We start from the raw sequence: 13,668 nt of genomic DNA on the forward strand, positions 1-13,668 counted from the left end.
TTCATGATGCATCCAGCTTTCTGTTTCTTTTTCAACATTACTTTTCTATTTGGGATCTTTTCTTGTTCCATACAAATTTTAGGATTATTCGTTCCAGCTCTGAAAAATGTTGATAGTATTTTGATAGGGATTGCATTGACTGTGTAGATTACTTTGGGTAGCATAGATATTTTAACAATATTTATTCTTCCAATCCATAAGCATGAAATGTTTTTCCATTTCTTCGTGTCTTCCTTGATTTCTTTCATAAGTGTTCTAAAGTTTTCAAGGTACTGGTCCTTTACCTGTTTGGTTAATGCTAATATTATTATACATTTTATTTCTATGTATGTTATAAACTCCACAGAATATTAAGGTTTTCTCTTTAAACAGTATTACCATATTTACCATTTCCAATAATCTTCATTTCTCTATGAAAATACAAATTTCCTTCAGGTATCATTTTTCTTCCACCTGAAGAATTTCCTTTAATACTTCCTGCAGTATGGCCTGCTGTCAGTGAGTTTTCCCCAGAGAGGGAAATCCTTAAAAGCTATAATCTCAGTTAGTTTTGATGAGTGACTAAATTACAGCAAACATAGCAAATGGAAAAGAGATTTTTTTTTAAAGATTTTATCCATTTATTCATGAGAGACACACGGAGAGAGACACATACACAGAGACACAGGTAGAAGGAGAAGCAGGCTCCATGCAATGAGCCTGATGTGGAACTAGATCCTGGGATTCCAGGATTACACCCTGAACTGAAGGCAGACACTTGAATGCTGAGCCACCCAGGCATGTCCGATGAAGAGAGACATTTTAGAACTATAGTTGGCAATATTTGGCAGCTGATTGGATGGATGGGGTGAAGTATGACATGCCAAAATCTCTATTCCATATTATAGTCAATGTAAAAACTATAAAAAAAGTAAATATTGAGAAGCCATATTCAAAAGTATTATTATTTTTAGATGATAAGATTGTCATCTGGAAAACCTAGAATTCACTAAAAAATCACCATCTTTAATAAATGAATTAATGTGTATATGAAATCAATAGCTATCCTGTATACAAGAAATAATCTATTAGAAAACATAGTGGCAGGGATGCCTGGGTGGCTCAGCGGTTGGACATCTGCCTTTGGCTCAGGGCATGATCCCGGGATCTGGGATCAAGTCCCACATCGGGCTCCCTGCAGTGAGCCTGCTTCTCTCTCTGCCTGTGTCTCTGCTTCTCTATGTCTCTCATGAATAAATAAATGAATAAATTAATAAATAAAATCTTTTTAAAAAAGAAAAAACATAATGGCAAACAACAGCAGCAACAACAATTAAAAATTATTTTTTAAAAGATTTATTTATTTGAGAGAGTGTGTGCATGCAAGTGGGGGGAGGGGCAGAAGAAGGAGAGAGAATGTCAAGCAGACTCCCTACTTGAGCATGGAGCTAGAGGGGGAGAGTGTGGGAGGCTTGATTCCACAACCCATGAGATCATGAGCTAAATGGAAATCACAAGTCAGATACTTAGCTGACTGAGTGACCCAGGTGCCCCAAAAACAATTTAAATTTTCGATCAAAATAGAATAACTATTTAAAATACCTGAGGTAAAGAACAACTAATAAGAAATGTAAAAAGCTGATATAAAGAAAACTATAAAAGAATTGAAAGAAATGATAAATAACTGAAAAGTTATATCTTGGAATTTGAGGCTTAATATTGTAATTTGTCCATTCTCTTTAAATGAATTTATAAGTATAATTAATTAATAATAAAAATTCAAGTGGATTAATTTGGTGACTTTATTCTAAATATTTATTGTGAATGAATGAGAGTATGATATAAGCTTTTTTAAATGTTAAGGAACCTTGTCCTTTCAAATATTAACATATATTATAAAGTCATAATGGTCCCAGTATAGTAATGATTATTTAGATTAGTGAAACAGAATAAAACTCATGGCTATATTTAAGTTCATATCAGGATTTATTATGTGATGAATGTGGACCAAATTGTTAGGAAAATAAGAGATTAATAGTATTGAACAAGAGCTGCTGTTTGGAGAAAAAATAAAATTACATCTATATTTCATAATACATGTAAAAATAAATTTCAAATAGCCTAAAGACTTCAATTTAAAGTAAAACTGTGAAATTACTAGAAGAAAAATACAAGTAGACATCTGTGTGATCTTGAATTTGAAGATTTCTTAGCATAATAACAAAGAAAAAAACATTAAGAAAATTACTTATTTTGGTTCATTTAAAATACATGACTAAAAATATTTAAAGCCAAATACTATAAAATTCCATTTATGAATTTAAAATGAAACCAGCAATTTGTAAAATCCTATGATGGACAAGGGTTAGTTTTAATGCATATATGAATTCAATTCACTAGTCAATATGGAAAAGATGTCTATACATTAGGTAAAAAATTGGATAAAGCATATAAACTGGTAATTTGTTGAATAGCAAAAACAATTCATGAAGTAATATATGACAAGATTTTTTGGCTTTAGTAATAAGAGAGGGTTATTAGAAATAAGAATTAAGCCACTAGAAAGAGCATGCAGGATAAGTTAGAGAAAACAAAACCCTAAAAGAGAAGCAAGGAAAATGACAAAGATAGGATGTATAATAAATTGAACTATTTTTTATTATAAACACTTCACTATTGTGGGGAAATACACTGTCTTGCTACAATGAAGACAATCTGAACCATGTAATTTTCTTTGGCTAAAGAAATGTCTAGTTTAGGCAAAAGTTTTAAGAATCACTTTGTTCTTTGCAAGATTTTCTCTTTATTGGCTACCGTGATGGAGATTATACCAAATAGAGACTGCTGAGGGGTCATACAACAGACATCTAGCCAAACTACAGTGGAAATGTAGTCTTGGTAAGAAATAGACCTTTATTATCATCAGCCCCTGAAATGATGGGATTGTAACTCAGCATAATCTAGTGTGTTCTGGTCTACTTAATATTTCTGATTTCCTTTTGGAAAGTTGACTGACACATAGAGTAGATATTCTAAGCAAAAAAGATACTCTACCTGAAGAATATGTACAAAGAAAAGAAGGTTTGGTAGGAGAGAAATATTAAAAGATTGGTTTGTCATAAGTAGAAAGGTTTAATAGAAACTGATGAGAAATAAATGTAGGAAAAAATATATATATATAATAGAGAGTAAAGTGCTATACGCCAGAATTAGGGGTTTGTATTTAACTGAAGACTTTTTTTTTTTTTTTTAAGATTTTTACTTTGTTTATTCAGACAGATAGAGGAAGAAGCAGATAGACAGAGAAGCAGGTTCCTCACAGGGAGCCCAATGTGAGACTCAATTCCCAGACCCAGATGACTCCCTGAGCCAAAGGCAGAGGCTCAACTGCCAAGCCACCCGGATGTCTCTTAATTAAAGACTTGAATGGCAGTGCTTCAATTTGGAGACACTACTTTTTCTTCTTCCTCATTATTTCTATTAATTATTATTATTATTATTATTATTATTATTATTATTATTATCTGAGGTATTTATATAGGAAAAGGCATAGTTAACAATGGAGAAGTGGCACTCCAAATTATCAGTGGGTAAATATGTTTCATACTACCTCTGTTCCAAATAAAGTAATCATAAAACTCATATGACCCTTGGAGTTTTTACCAATGGAATCCTAATAACACTTTTAGCATGTCAACCATCCATTTTCCAAGGTGTCTAAAGAATGGAAAGATATCCACAGAGAATTCAGGTAACAGTTATGTGCTAGTATAAAGCTTTTTATATTATATATAAGACTAGAATGCAGGTGCCCACTAATAAAGTACACTGGCTCAGCAGTTATAAAGCTTGGAGTTGCTATTTTTGTGCAAAGATTTCAGACACATGGTGGGAGACTGAGACATAAACTGTGTTTGCCTCTTTGGATGGTAAATGACATGCTACTTTGCAGTGTGTTTAGTGTGAGAACACTGTGAGGCTATGTGCAGGTCACAAGTACCAATAGTAGCATAGCAGCTTTGAGATAGCCTATGTGTGAATACCAACTGCTTCCATGCCTTTTCTTTTTCACTATTTAATGTCACTCTTTTTCTTTTCTAAAAATTTTTTATTTAAATTCAATTTGGTTAATGTATAGTGTATTATTAATTTCAGGGGTAGAATTTAGTGACTCATCAGTTGCGTGTAAGACCCAGTGCTCATTACATCAAGTTCCCTCCTTAATGCCCATCACCCAATAATCCCATCCCCTTCACGCCCCTTCAGCAACCCTGTTTCTTATAGTTAAGTCTCTTAAGGTTTGCCTCCCTCTCTGTTTTTATCTTATTTTTCTGTCCCTTCCCCTATGTTCATTTATTTTGTTTTTTAAGATTTTATTTATTTACTCATGAGAGATACAGTGGGAGAAGCAGGCTCCCTCTGGGGAGCCTGATGCAGAACTCAATCCCAGGACCCTGGGATCATGACCTGAGCCACAGGCAGACGATCAACCACTGAAGCCACCCAGATGCCCTATATGTTTTGTTTTTTAAATTTCATATATGTCACTTTATGCTTTTTCTCAACTGCTTTTCTAACCTTTGCTGTATGCTTTTTGTCTTCTGACTTCCTTAAAGTCTGTGGACACCATGTTTCTGTCTTCAGCCATCGTTCTTTCTCTGCATAATTTTTCTAGTTGGTTCTCCCAGGAGTTCAGTATCAGATACATTTGATAACACCCACTTGTGTGTCTCTGGATCAAACTTTTCTAGTGAGATCCAGGATTGTATCTTTATTTCCTTGACATCTCAAATTCAAGTTGTCCTAAATGAGTTTATAATTATTCCTCTAATGCAAAACTAATGGTATCATTGTTCATCAAAACACTAAGTCAACAGCCAGGATGTCGCCCATAAGATTTCTTTTCTTTTGCTTCTTGTATTTTATTAGTTTTAAGTCCTATCAATCACTTTCCTTGAATATTTCTTGCCTTTGTCTCTTCTCCATTTTCCATCTGAATTGATCCTTATCCCCTCTCACATACTCTATTGTAATAAACTCCAAAGCTCTCCATGGTTCCAAACTTCTCCATCTCTGATTTATCCATTCCCTATAGCAAGAATTATGATTTTAAAACACAAATCAGGTACAATGATTTCACTTTTTAAAACTTTCTGATATTTATACATTACCTAGTCCACAGCATTCACAAAGCCCTTTGTGGTCTGTTGTCTTGTGGACTTCTAAGCTTATACTCATGTCACTTGGTGCCCTGAGAGCAAACACATTGTACTGCTTCACAACTATTGGCAGTGCACATGTTTCTCACTTAGAAATCGCCCTCTACTTACCGCTCACCCACCAGTCTGACTCTTGCTCTCATACACAATCAGCCCAAACACTCCCTGTGCAAAGCCCTGGGTGGAAAGTACTTGGATGTTGGGTTGTCACTGTATCTTCTTTCCCCTACCCTCAGTTTAGCCATTATCATAGGCAGTCCTTTGTTTACTGATCAATTTTTATAATAGATCTGTATGTTCCTTTAGGAAAAATATATGTCTTTATATATCCAGGACTCAGCTCAGTATCTGGAACATAGTAATCAATAATTTTAAAAAAAGTGTTAAGTATATAAAAGAATAAATAAATGCACAGATTTTTGGCTTTATTTTTTTTAATTTTTAATTTATTTATTTATGATAGTCACAGAGAGAGAGAGAGAGAGAGAGAGAGGCAGAGACCTAGGCAGAGGGAGAAGCAGGCTCCATGCACCGGGAGCCCGACGTGGAATTCGATCCCGAGTCCCCAGGATCGCGCCCTGGGCCAAAGGCGCCAAACCGCTGAGCCACCCAGGGATCCCTGATTTTTGGCTTTAAAATATCAGTATATCTGCTTTTCCTGCTGTTGTAGGAACAATAGTTTGAGAATATCTTAGAGACTTGTTAATTTTATTTGAGCATTAGATTAACAAAGTCATGGCACCTTAAACTGGGGTGGCACTAATAGTACTGGGTAAGGGCTGGCAATGCTAGGTTTCTTGTGCTTATTTGTACTTTTGCATATAATTAAAAATCATTTTTCTGTTCTAGTTAGTGTCTTGGGTGCCCAAAAAGACAAAAGTGATTGACATTAAAATGGTTTTCTTTGATATTCTAATCAAATTTAAAAGATTCTTTAGGTCTTTTGAGAGAAAAAAAATGTATTTATTTTTCAATGAGTAAAATCTCCATTTTTTTTAATAATCTGTATAAAATCTGTTCTTTTGATACAGTAACTGACATCTAGGTTGGTCTGAAAATTGTTTCTATTTTAGGCAATTCAGACCTTACAAGTCATATAATGATGCATTTCCTAGGTTCCTGGGACGTGGCATCAGAAAGTACTCTGAGGTGAAGCACGGTGGTGGCGGGGGAGTTGTTTTTATTTAATAAAAAAATATTGTTATACAAAAAATGAAACTATTATTTCAAATAAGGCATGTAAGGATTTGGTTAGATCTGACTCAAAAGAAAATGAATAAACTAAGTTTGATTCAAAAGCTGCAGACTTTGCCTAGTTGTGAAGTAAAGGTTTCTGGAGGTTGTAGCCATGGCAACCAGCACTGAGGGAGCTAAGCTTTGAGTGCCCTTGTCCTCCATCACTGTCAGGTTATAGATCCTCTATCTAGAGGAATGATATTGGCAATTGGTAGTAAGAAATTACCAATTGAACCATTTACCACCACTAAATTTGTAATTTGTATAATTAACTAATGGTTATGAGTCTTAGGTAACTTCCTATCAGATTAAAAATTGGAATGGTTTCCGATAGAAAAATCAAAGTTTTTGGTTGGCCTTTTAATATATATGTTTGTTTTTCTTTTTCAATTCATTGTGTTTGCACATGAGTCTCCAGTTATATTGGGGAGCAATTATGGTCTTACCATAAAGAGTGTCCTTCATTGCCTCTTGCACCTCTGTCTTGACTACTCCCTCAACAGCCCCACACAATAAATTGTTAGCATGGTAAGAGAAAATTGATGGCACAACGCTTTGCTCAATGTAGGGAAAAGACCCAGGAGGACACACTATCCTGATCAGGAGGTTTGTCTGAAATTCCTTTGAGTAAAGATTAGATCCACCAGCTCTTGAAAGGTAACAGTTTTTGAAAAGGAATTTTAGTTTGGACTTTCCAAAGCCTTCTTTCTTACTTCTTTTCTACCATCTACCCCCTTTGCATTCTCATCCTTAGAATAAGCATATAATGAACTCTCATGGATTGGTTGTTAACCTTTCTTAATGACAGTGAAAGTAGGATAAAATGTTGGAAATACTAGAAAAGTGGAATAATAGTAATTTTGTAATACCTTCCAGTGAGACTTTGTGCTGAATACTTTATATACTACTAGTTCTTTTAATTTTCAGTGATCCAATAAAACATTATTATCTCTGTATTACAAATAAGGAAATTGAGTCTCAAGAATGTTTACCAACTTGTTACAAGGTCAATAGCTAACATGTGTCAGAACTATAACTTGAACCCAGACTTTGCTGTCTCCAAAGTCCTGGGTTCTTAACCTCTCTACTGCTTCCCCTCTGCAGATCTATAGGGAGTTTAGCTGTCAGATTGATATTAACATGACCCTTCTCTTCTCAATAATTCCTTTCGAATTCCTATTTTTTTATGAAGCCAAGTTTCGTACTTTAATCAGTAAGTATTTACTGAATGCAGACTATGTGTCAGGTAGTATTTTAGGCATTTAGAATATTTGTGAAGAAGAGAAATTAGCACCCTGACCTTAGGGATCCTGTGGATTAGGATCCATTAGGGATTTAATGGAAGACAAAATTCAAATAAAAACACAAGCAAAGAAAATTTTTAGAGGTAGCAATTCATATTCTGATGGGATAAAAAGCAATGGAATGTGTCTTGAAGTGTGTATATACAATTGTGAGGGTGGGCTATTTAAGAACATGATGCCATTAGGGAATAACTGTTTATGAAGGAAACATTTGCTCTAAAACCTGAGTGATGAGAAATAGACATCACATCATGGATTGGGCTAAAAGACTAACCAGGTAGAAATTCTGAAACACACCTGGCATGTTTTAGAAACTGACAGAAAGTACGAATCAAAGAAATGAAAACAGAATGGTACAATCTATGGCTGGAGAAGTGGACAAGGGTAAGATCATATGGGATAATGCAGACCCTGAGAAAAAGATGAGATTGTATTTTAAAAGCAAAGAGGAAAATTTAGAAGATATTAAGCAGGATAGTGGCATGATCTAATTTATGCCTGTGAAACAACCACTGCGGCTCTTGGGTGGAGAATGCATTAGGAAGCAATGGACAAGAACAGTTCAGGGAGATCTGTGAAGAAATTCTTAGGGTAATCTGGATTAGAAATCCTGGTAGTGTGGACTAGGCTGATGACAGTGGCACTGGAGAAGAATGGACAGATTCGGGGTACATTTTGAGGGCACTGCCAATAGGTCTTGCTGGTAGATTGGACATAGAAGTTTAAAGGGATAGCAAAGAATTAAGGGTAACTATCAGGCAGCCTGGGTGGTTCAGTGGTTTAGCGCCCCCTTCCGCTCAGGGCATGATCCTGGGGACCTGGGATTGACTCCCACGACCGGTTCCCTGCATAGAGCCTGCTTCTCCCTCTGCCTGTGTCTCTGCCTCTCTCTGTGTGTCTCATGAATAAATAAATAAAATCTTTAAAAAAAAAAAAAAAAGGGTAACTATCGTTTAAGGGCAACTCTACAGTTTTGGACTTGAGTGACCAGGGGGATGAATGTGACATTTACAGAAATTTGGACAACTGATCAAGAAGCAAGTTATACAATTGGAGCTTCATTTTAGGATTAAATCCAAATTCTTTAGCGTGGTACCTACCTATGTGTATTTATGTCTAGTTAGGTGCCACCTACATAGCAGTATTTAATAAATGTTTATGGGATTGACGTATGGAAAAGTCAGTGTGCTTACCGAGTTTTTCTCAAACTCAGGTGAAATCATTCACTGAGAAAAGCTTACTGATTCAAGAATTGTATTGCCCTGTTTTTGGAAAAGGTCAATTCTACCCCATTAATCACTAAATAGGCATAATCACTTACACTCTAAATTGTAAAATTGCCTCCTCATAATTCACCAGACTTCTGCAAAACCCCTATTAACCCACTGCAAGAAATATTCCCTTTCTAAGTGAATACAATACTTGTATATCAGCCAGAGCTAAAGAATCCTATTGTCACTTTATGAAAATTAGCTTTCTTTTCCCTTGAGGTAAATTGCAGATTCTTGCAAATAATATAAAATGTGACCTATGTTCCATATAATAAGGGAAATATCTCCAATCATCCAGATTGCTCAACAAGACAGACTTATTTTTTTCACTCATATTTTAATTGCTGTAATGTCAGCCTCAGAGCTCATTAAGTTTTTTAAGGCACCATATCTTGGGTGTAAAATACTTTTATTGAGAAAATGAATTTTTTCCTGCCTTGAGAATAGCTCCCTAATTAGAAAGCACATACCATTAGTGCAAGTATATCACATTAAACATACACTCTGATGAATTGATAATTCATCTCAATCTCAAGTTATAATCATTTTATTACCTTTCTGCAAAAAAGAAACCTCTACTGAAAGGAGAAAAGTACTAAGATATTTTGAAAAAAATAGGACTGTTTGTGGCTCACTGAGGTCTCCTGAATAATCATAGTTGCCTAGATGGCTTATAATAATTTGATAATTTTCCCTGATCCTGTCAGCAGCCAGTCAGCATTTGAACCTACTGCCTCCAACCTCCCACCCTACCAAGACTTTACATAACTGTTTAAAAATTATTTTGCTGTAATCTCAAAATTTTTAAACTGCTTTGAAGAGGCTGCAATAAAAGTTACATCTGTTATCATTAAAATATCCTCCATTTATTCTAGACGTTATGGTGATTATATGAAGAGCATGGTCTCTATCTTACCGCAGACGCTGAATAGCGCCAACAGAGAATAATTGTCTGCTGTTGTCACAGAATCAGCAGTTTAAGGCAGCATATAATACATTAGCTTTCAAATTTTCTTCATTAGAAACTCTCCCAGTTTAATTTACCCAACTGTATGGGGAGGTTAAAGATCTGCTGGTAAAGCACTCATCATTAACAGTGATTATTCATCATCACTCTTGAGTAGGCAAATTCCACTTTTGGAGGTTTTATCTGCTTAAGGAGAATTAATGGGAGCTGAGAAATCACAGGGGGAAGCTCCAAGCCCCAACTTTAATGCTGGGGACTTAAAAATGGAGAGGAACCTAGCAGTCTGTCGCAGGTGGGGAGACTTGTGTCCTTGTCAGAAAATAGAGGCAAGAAGTGAAGCAAGAGTGAGCAAAATGGCCTTATTTTATTGTTCCCCTCTGCTTAACATGCAGGTTTCATCCTGAATTTAAGCCCTTGACCTTCCCTTAAAACAACAACAACAACAACAACAAAACATTCACTTTAGAAAACTTGAAAATGTAAATTCTGCCCCACTGAGACATAAATCGTCTACAGTTCAGGAATGTACTTCACAAGGACCTGAGCCATCCTTTTGAACTGTAATCACCAAGAAAGAGAACACTCCAGTCTCCCATTCTCTCTGGGAAAGTAGGAGCCCCATTCTGATTATCAACAATTAGCAAATAGTATTGGCCTGATTACATTAATCAACCTTCTGTCTACTTTTTTGCAGATTTTTACTTGGAAGATCTTCATAAAAGCCCCAGTCTTAATTAGGATATGGATCTATAATATTCCTCTCTACTCTTTAAGCAGCTGAGAGAAATCGGTAAGGCAAGTGTCAGCCTTTCAAACTGGATCCTATAGACCATTTGCATGAGAATCCCTTGTATAAGTGATGAAATGCAGATTTCTGGACCACTCCAGAAAATTAAGCTAAGCTTAACCTATCTGGGCATGGGGTCTCAGAATCTCTAAAATTTCTCCTTTCTTTTACACACTAAAATCTGAGTATAACAGGGCACAGGAAGTCATTACAGTAAGCCTCCTAATAAAAAAGTAGAATATGAGAAAAGTCTTGAAAATATAGAGTTTGAAACAATGGAAAGGAGAATTTTAATTCTTTTGTGTAGTTAAGGAAGCATTGAGCAGAGGTTTTCAAGATATATTATATTGAAAAAAAAGATGTACTGAGTCAGAAAAGTAATAGTAAATCACTTGATTTCTCTTCCTGTGTGCAGTTTTTCCCATAAAGAACCTCATCTACTGAGAATGTATTGTGCTCTTAACATTTTATGCTGAAGAAATTCCAGAATTTTTCTCACTTGTTCATTAGAACATTCAGTGAGTATGTTTAGCAATGCTGCTTTGTGTATTATTCCGAAGTTCTAGCTGCAACTAAAATATGTTTCTTCTTACTCTAGGCATTGGGTTGTGGGAAACTAGTGCTATAGGAGAAAAATAAAAATACTTTTGTATTTATTTCTCTAAGAGAAAAATTATGCTTATTTTTTTAAGTTGTTTTTTAATCCATTGATTTCTGGAACAAGGAAAATGGTGTCCTGAAGATGCTTGAAAATTTCCCCTGGTTAACTGACTCTCAACGAGTGATTTGGTTAATTTTTGGAACCTCTCTGGAAAATGTTTTCTTTCTCTCTTGATTCATTCATCCCTGCATTAATAACTTCTATCTCTTTAAAATCTATTCTGAAAGAAGAAGATCTACTCTATCAACAACTATTCACATTAGACAGTATGGATTTATTTTTTATTTTTCTAGAGAGAGGGGAGAGGGGGAAGGGCAGAAGAAGAAAGAAACCTAGAAAGGCTCCATGTCAAATGCAGAGCCCAAAAGGAGAGCACACATCTTAGGACCCTGAGTTCATGACCTGAGCCAAAATCAAGAGTCACGGGGATCCCTATGTGGCTCAGGGGTTTAGCACCAGCCTTCGACCCAGGATGTGATCCTGGAGTCCCAGAATTGAGTCCCACATCAGGCTCCCTGCATGGAGCCTGCTTTTCCCTCTGCCTTTGTCTCTGCCTCTCTCTCTGTGTTTCTCATGAATAAATAAATAAAATCTTAAAAAAAAAAATAAGGGAAAGGTCATTAAAAAAAAATCAATAGTCACATGCTTTACTAACTGCTCCTTCCAGGCACCACTAGAAAGTATGAATTTATTATATATCACTTGTTTCTTTCTGAGATTTCCACTTTAGGAAATTTTCCATAATGGAATAAAACATTTTTCATCACTAATAAGTCATTCTGGTAGCAGGAAGCCTTTTCTGGTGCTTCTAAAATTTACCTGTCTCCTACCACACCACCTTCTCTAAAACAAACCTTTCCCTGAGAACAACTGTACATCCCAGGCCCTTCTTGGTACAAAGAAAGTGGCCCCCTCTTGGTAACCAATATGGAAAACCATGAAGGAAAAGAGGCAGAAAACCAGGTAAGGGAAATGATGATAAATAGCCCTCCAGGTTGGAACTTTTCAGTCTTGTTTCCCTATCCTTTCCCCCATTTCCTATCCACTGTCTCAAGATGACATATGTGGATTTGAATGCAGATTTTCCCTGCCAGAGTGTGCATGGGCGGGAGAACTCTGGCATGGAATGTGGGACCCGCAGATTGTCTCTGATCTGAATGAGTTGCCACATATGAAATGCCACACTATACAGAATAGAAAACCAGGAGAAAGCAAGCCCTCTAAAGAGAAGGCCTTCACACACACACACACACACACACACACACAAATCTTCTGATAATTAGCAATAATTGGAGGAATACAGGAAATCATAAGTAGGTTGAATTGCTTTTGTTTTAATGTTCTCCTTGTTTGCATCTGTCCTGGTGTGGAAAGCCCCCCTCTGTGTGTGAAGCTGCAGTACAGCCTTCAGTACAATTAAAGCCTCAGTGAGCGTCCGAAGCTTAAAGAGCTCAAACTGAGCCTTTGTTTTTTAGTAGATAAGCAGGGATCTATAACATACAGAGAGATGGGGAAAAGCATGGTGGCCTAAGATACTAAGGCCACATGGGAGGCTTCTAGCACCCAGAAGAAAATAGCGTGCATGCTCAGAGAAATGAACTTTGCTGTGCTTACACATTGCCTACATAACTTGGGGCGGGGGGGGGGGGGGGACAGAGGTGGGGGGGTAAAGCTAAAATCAGTTTTGCTGATTCATGTAATAAAATAACATACCTGGAGGCATTATGGTACTCTATGTGACTGTAGGACATGAGGAATAGGATGAGAGATAAGTACTAAGGAAGTGCAGACTGGAGGCTTTTGCAAGATGATCAGAGAAAACAAGAAGACATGGGCTCTGCAGACATACAGGAATAAGAACAGTAATAAAATTTTGCATCAGGACCTGAGAAGTGAAGATGCAGAAGTGGATCAGTGGAAGCCTTCAGGTTTGGCCGAGTCATCCACTTTTTCTTCAATATTCATTGAACAAGTGCTATAGGTCAAGGGTGCTAGAGCCAGAGGCTGCTGAGAATAAGACATGCTTACCATCCACAAGGATAGTAATATGGATGTAGAAACTGTTAATTACATTTAAACGGGATTCAAATCAATAAAAGAATATAGAGTACTACGAGGCCTAGAGGGAATGTGAGAAATGTCAAGAATAGTAAGAAAAGGGACTCCTGGATGGCTCAGTGGTTGAGCGCCTGCCTTTGGCCTGGGGTGTGATCCTGGAGTCCCGGGATTGAGTCCCACATTGGG

The sequence above is a fragment of the Canis aureus genome, chromosome 11 (assembly GCF_053574225.1).
Source record: "Canis aureus isolate CA01 chromosome 11, VMU_Caureus_v.1.0, whole genome shotgun sequence".
In the NCBI taxonomy this organism is placed as follows: domain Eukaryota; kingdom Metazoa; phylum Chordata; class Mammalia; order Carnivora; family Canidae; genus Canis; species Canis aureus.